A 6,000-nucleotide genomic window follows, 5' to 3' on the forward strand; every position below is an offset into this window, starting at 1 on the left:
TCAACTAGCCTACCTGGTTAAATAAAGGTGTTCTCAATTAGCCTTCCTGGTTAAATAAAGGTGTTCTCAACTAGCCTTCCTGGTTAAATAAAGGTGAAATAAAAAATTAAAATAAATATAGACATGAATGTGCCGCACGACAAGCATATGCACATATACATACATAGTACATGGTGAATAAGTACACACACAAACACACACACACACACTTATAACCACAATCTGTTTTGAGGAACAGATGATCCTCAGTGAACAAGTCATTAGATTCACCACAAATAGCTCATAGAGTGTTACCTTCATCATCCTTGTGATTGTCTCTTTACGGACGGTTTGCAGAAAACACAGAACACATGTATGCTCCACAGACAAACATACACACGCACTCGGACACACACATACATACATACAGACAGGCATGCAAACACGCCATAAATCATGCCTGCCTGTACACTAAATGACTAATACTCTTATCGACTTCTTTATAACATGTTTGAACCTGTCTGCCCCTGTACAGATGTGGGATCTTAATTTGAGCCAGTTTTCTACAATAGGAAAATAATCCTGCAACAAGAGGAAATTGGAATTATAATGAATGGACATATTTGTAGGTGTTGATATTGTTTTGGTTAAGGGAAAATCAGTCTACAATGTCAAACTCAAGAAGCCTTTTTAAACCTCAAATACACTGCATGTTTTAAATTCCCTGCATTGCTTTAAAGTTATCCTGCAACAGGGTGATCAGATTAAAATCCTACATCTGTAGGTTAATCATAAAAATTGCATGACCTTGAAGCAAAACGTGACAATATATTGCAGCGGAACGTGAGGGCAAGAGTTTAAGTCAACCTCAGTTCTCTGTGCAAGAACAGTTCACTGCTGCCCTCCGGCTAGAAAAACAGCTCCCCAATTTTAGTGCTGCTTGTCTGGATGGGGAATATCTGCAGCTGCTGGTCTGGATGGGGAATATCTGCAGCTGCCGGTCTGGATGGGGAATATCTGCAGCTGCCGGTCTGGATGGGGAATATCTGCAGCTGCCGGTCTGGATGGGGAATATCTGCAGCTGCTGGTCTGGATGGGGAATATCTGCAGCTGCCGGTCTGGATGGGGAATATCTGCAGCTGCCGGTCTGGATGGGGAATATCTGCAGCTGCCGGTAAAATGGGGAATATCTGCAGCATGGAAGGATCCAGCACTGACCTGTGGTGAGGTGTCTCCTGTCTTTCTTCCACTCCTAATGTCCCTCCATCGATCAAGGCAGGGAAAGCAAACAAGAACACAAATGCTTTCTGCTAAAACCAGTGGAACAACTAGGACTTGCTTTCCATACACATTCCACAGGGAGAATGATCAAATATTTCACATAATGTTCAGGGAGTCATCTGGAGTGTTTTGGAGGGAGTGGAGAGTTGGGGGATGCACATGCTGGCTGACGATGATGATGATGATGATGATGATGGTGATGCGTGGGATAGGGGCAAAGCATGAGTGTACCTTCCACCTCGCCTCTTATAACATTTGCAAGAGAGAGAGAGAGGGTGTGCCATGCTGGAGAACTTCTTCCATTCTTCTGTTCAAGGCAACAGTTACAACACAGGTGTCTCTGTTAGATAGAACAGCTCCACTGCTATCAGTTAGTTGTAAATACAACACAAAGCAGGACAGGGCTTCAGGTAGCCTAGCGGTTAATAGCGGTGGGCCATTAAGCGAAACGTTGTTGGTTTGAATCCCAGAGACGACTGGTGAAAAAATCTGTCAATGTGCCCTTGAGCAAGGCACTTAACGCTAGTTCCTCCCGTAAGTCGCTCTGGATAAGAGCATCTGCTAAATGACTTAAATGTCAATGTAATAAACAGGGCACCTCCTCCATATCTTCCATGCAGACAAAATAATCTGTAACAGTAGTAGGGTCTTGTATTTTGAATCAGTATGCTTGAATGTACAGTAGGTTGGGTGTAAATTGATTATTGAGGTGGACATGGGCATTGTTCAACCTGTGTCAATTGTGAATTAGTCTACACTCCAATCCATAACTGCACCCTGGGGATTAACATGGGTAACCGGGATCCCGGGACTTTTTATGACATGACCCGGAACTGACAAAATGTTTCACCAACGTTGGCACTAATGATCCATAATATACACAACATGAGCAGAAGCAGATTGGCAAAAAAAGAAAATAGTACCTTATCCAAACAGGTTGTCACATGGAAGCCTTTAACCGAGCGCATTTACTTCACACAAAGTCGACATGAACACGCAGCCCGAATGCAGTTAATAAACACTACAGGAAATCCCTACAGTGTAGCCTATTAAATAGCATGTGCTGTGACTCTTCAGACAATGACAAATTTGATAGGCCTATGCACAATTGATGACATAGGCATCTCTGTCAGAGGGGAAAATTCTATCTTTTCCTGTGATAAAGTCTTGGCTATCGTCCTATCTAGTCCCAATCTAGTTCTAACTTTATTTTCTGTAATCCATAGGATGCATTATCAAAGCGTATCTGAAGTATCTGATGACTTCACCAATGGAGTGGAGTTTAGTTCGCTACCCATATGAGTCCTTTGGTAGAGAATCAACAAACGGTATGAGAGTAGATATGGATATTTAAAAACAATAGTGAGTCCCTGTTAAGATACCTTGATATTTAAACTATGTCCAGTCTTCATCTTCCCATTATTCATGAGCTGATCTGCTATCTGTGTAATCTTCACCTCGATTTTGCCAAATATAGGACATATTCTGTAATTCGTTTCAGTACTGTAGGTTATCTAGCAAGTTTAGCAACTTTGGTCATTTGACTTTTGCTTGACTGCCATTACAACGTTTGTATAATTTGCATACTCTGTTGTCATGAGCGCCCTCAGTGTCGAGATACCCTACTGCTACAACGTGCTGAATTCATTGAGGAACATGATAAACACTTTGAATTTAAGGAGAACCCTGGCATAGTGACAATATCTTGGTTTTAAAAGGGCATTTCCGATTTGTGCAGCATCATGTTGTGGGGGTGCTTTGTTGCAAGAGGGACTGGTGCATTTCACAAAATATATGGCATCATGAGGCAGGGAAAATATGTGGATATATTGAAGAAACATCTCACGACATCAGTCAGGAAGTTAAAGCTTGGTCTCAAATGGATCTTCCAAATTAACAATGACCCCAAGCATAATTCCAAAGTTGTGGCAAAATGGCTTAAAGACAACAAAGTCAAGGTATTGGAGTGGCCATCACAAAGCCCTGACCTCAATCCCATAGAAAATGTGTGGGCAGAACTGAAAAAGCACTTCCGAGCAAGGAGGCCGACAAACCTGACTCAGTTACACCAGCTGTGTGAGGAGGAATGGGCCAAAATTCACCCAACCTATTGTGGGAAGCTTGTGGAAGGCTACCCGAAACATTTGACCCAAGTTAAACAATTTAAAGGCAATGCTACCAAATACTAATTGAGTGTATGGAAACTTCTCAACCACGGGGAATGTGATGAAAGAAATAAAAGCTGAAATAAATAATTCTCTCTACTAATATTCTGACATTACACATTCTTAAAATAAAGTGGTGATCGTAACTGACCTAAGACAGGGAATTTTTACTAGAACTAAATGTCTGAAATTGTGAAAAACTGTATTTGGGTAAGGTGTATGTAAACTTCTGACTTCAACTGTATTTTGTTTTTTAAGTGAACAGAGGAGTGGAAACAGGGTCAAAGGTTGGGAAAGCGAACAGAGGAGTGGAAACAGGGTCAAAGGCTGGGAAAGCGAACAGAGGAGTGGAAACAGGGTCAAAGGCTGGGAAAGCGAACAGAGGAGTGGAAACAGGGTCAAAGGTTGGGAAAGCGAACAGAGGAGTGGAAACAGGGTCAAAGGTTGGGAAAGCGAACAGAGGAGCAGAAACAGGATCAAAGGCTGGGAAAGCGAACAGAGGAGTGGAAACAGGGTCAAAGGTTGGGAAAGCGAACAGAGGAGTGGAAACAGGGTCAAAGGCTGGGAAAGCGAACAGAGGAGTGGAAACAGGGTCAAAGGCTGGGAAAGCGAACAGAGGAGTGGAAACGGGGTCAAAGGCTGGGAAAGCGAACAGGGGGCGGAAACAGGGTCAAAGGCTGGGAAAGCGAACAGGGGGCGGAAACAGGGTCAAAGGCTGTGAAAGCGAACAGGGGGCGGAAACGGGGTCAAAGGCTGGGAAAGTGAACAGGGGGCGGAAACAGGGTCAAAGGCTGTGAAAGCGAACAGGGGGCGGAAACAGGGTCAAAGGCTGGGAAAGCGAACAGGGGGGCAGAAACGGGGTCAAAGACTGGGAAAGTGAACAGGGGGCGGAAACAGGGTCAAAGGCTGTGAAAGCGAACAGGGGGCAGAAACAGGGTCAAAGGCTGGGAAAGCGAACAGGGGGGCAGAAACGGGGTCAAAGGCTGGGAAAGCGAACAGGGGGGCAGAAACGGGGTCAAAGGCTGGGAAAGCGAACAGGGGGGCAGAAACGGGGTCAAAGGCTGGGAAAGCGAACAGGGGGGCAGAAACAGGGTCTATTTTCTCCCCTTCCTTCACTCCCTTCGCTTTCCAACAGCAACCATGGGTCAATAAAGAACCATTATATGAGTCATTTTGGAGAAATCAGTCATCGGTAAAGGTCTGGGCCCAGTGTTCCCCATTAGGTGTTATTACAGGGGCCCTGCATGACCTTAGTCTTAGGGTGATGGCCTGGCACTAGACGTTGTTGGTGGAAGACCGAAATAATTTTAGGTCACATGGTGCACCATGTGTGACTACAGTATAGAAACAAGAGGAGGTTGAGCCCAGACACTGGTTTAAGGTCATTTTAGGACTGCTGTTGGCAATGGCAAAACCTACTCTCCTATCAAGTATACCAAAACACACATCTGTACAGCATACCAGATAACATGACTTTGCACAATTATGGTCGCTATGGTTCATCTGTTTGAGTTACAGTACACCATTCTGGTGAACAGTAGAGCTGTGGCCACAGTCCATTACATTTTCAGTACCTTTTCATAGACTCCTGAATGGGGATATGTTGATCACGGCTGGCTTTCACTGTTTAACTGGCAACACCGATCATGACCTACTCTAAGGGTACTTTGTCATGAGATGTTCTGACCCTACATCGGGTGACAACTGAAGGGGTCACGGTTCACTATGTTCAAAATAACACTCATTCTCCTCAACAAACCTTCCTGTGGGTTGGGCAACAGTTATACTCTACGGGTATGAAATGCCTTTAAAAAGTAGCCATGTGAAGCATTAGCTGATCTCCTTCAAATGTATGGGGCCCTGCCCTCGAAGACATTATTCATCTTGCTAAAAGCCAGACTGTAAACCACTTACCATTGACACATGTAATAGTAGAGTACTAACGTGTGGCATTAAAGCAATGTTGAATGGGATGGAGTGCATAATGAGGCTGGTTGTGTTCTCGAATAAACTGGGCACAGAAAACTGTCTGTTGTCCTGTCGTTTCTTGCCTCTCTCTCTCTCTCACACCTTGGAACCCCACGGTTAGCATGCAACGCATATTATCACCTTTAGGAACTATACAGTAAGCCTGCTAGCATATTAAAACCTTGGAACCTTACAGTTAGCATGCTAGCATATTAACACCTTGGTCAATGTGTGAGTTCCCCATCTGATGCTGAGAATCTCACTCTGGTGGTGCCGGAGAGAAGAATATCTTGAACTAATTTAAGAGGACATGCATGACCTCCATACGGATAGGCATGACTGTCTCTAAGTCTCTAGGAAGAGGCTTAGACTTAAATCTCTAACTATGTGTGGCCACGGTGTCAACTTGTGACAGCAGCAGGTAGGTATTTGGGAGATGTCCCTCGTCAAAATGTACCTGTAAACCAATCCCAGTGTATCGGGCTTATAACTCTAAAGTGCTGAGACATGTCTTTTTTGTTATCTCCTTCCCGATCAGAACAAGCTTATGTTTCAGATGATTTACATAACGTTGAAAAGTAGAATTATGTTCTGTGGAGACAATAAA

The 6,000-nt window shown here is 44.0% G+C and overlaps 1 protein-coding gene across 1 annotated transcript in view; it reads right to left on the bottom strand.

Moving 5' to 3' along the window:
- LOC110520604 (tensin-1) overlaps window positions 1–6,000 on the bottom strand; it is a 337,260-nt gene that overhangs the window by 173,589 nt on the left and 157,671 nt on the right.

The sequence above is a fragment of the Oncorhynchus mykiss genome, chromosome 3, assembly GCF_013265735.2.
Source record: "Oncorhynchus mykiss isolate Arlee chromosome 3, USDA_OmykA_1.1, whole genome shotgun sequence".
NCBI lineage: Eukaryota > Metazoa > Chordata > Actinopteri > Salmoniformes > Salmonidae > Oncorhynchus > Oncorhynchus mykiss.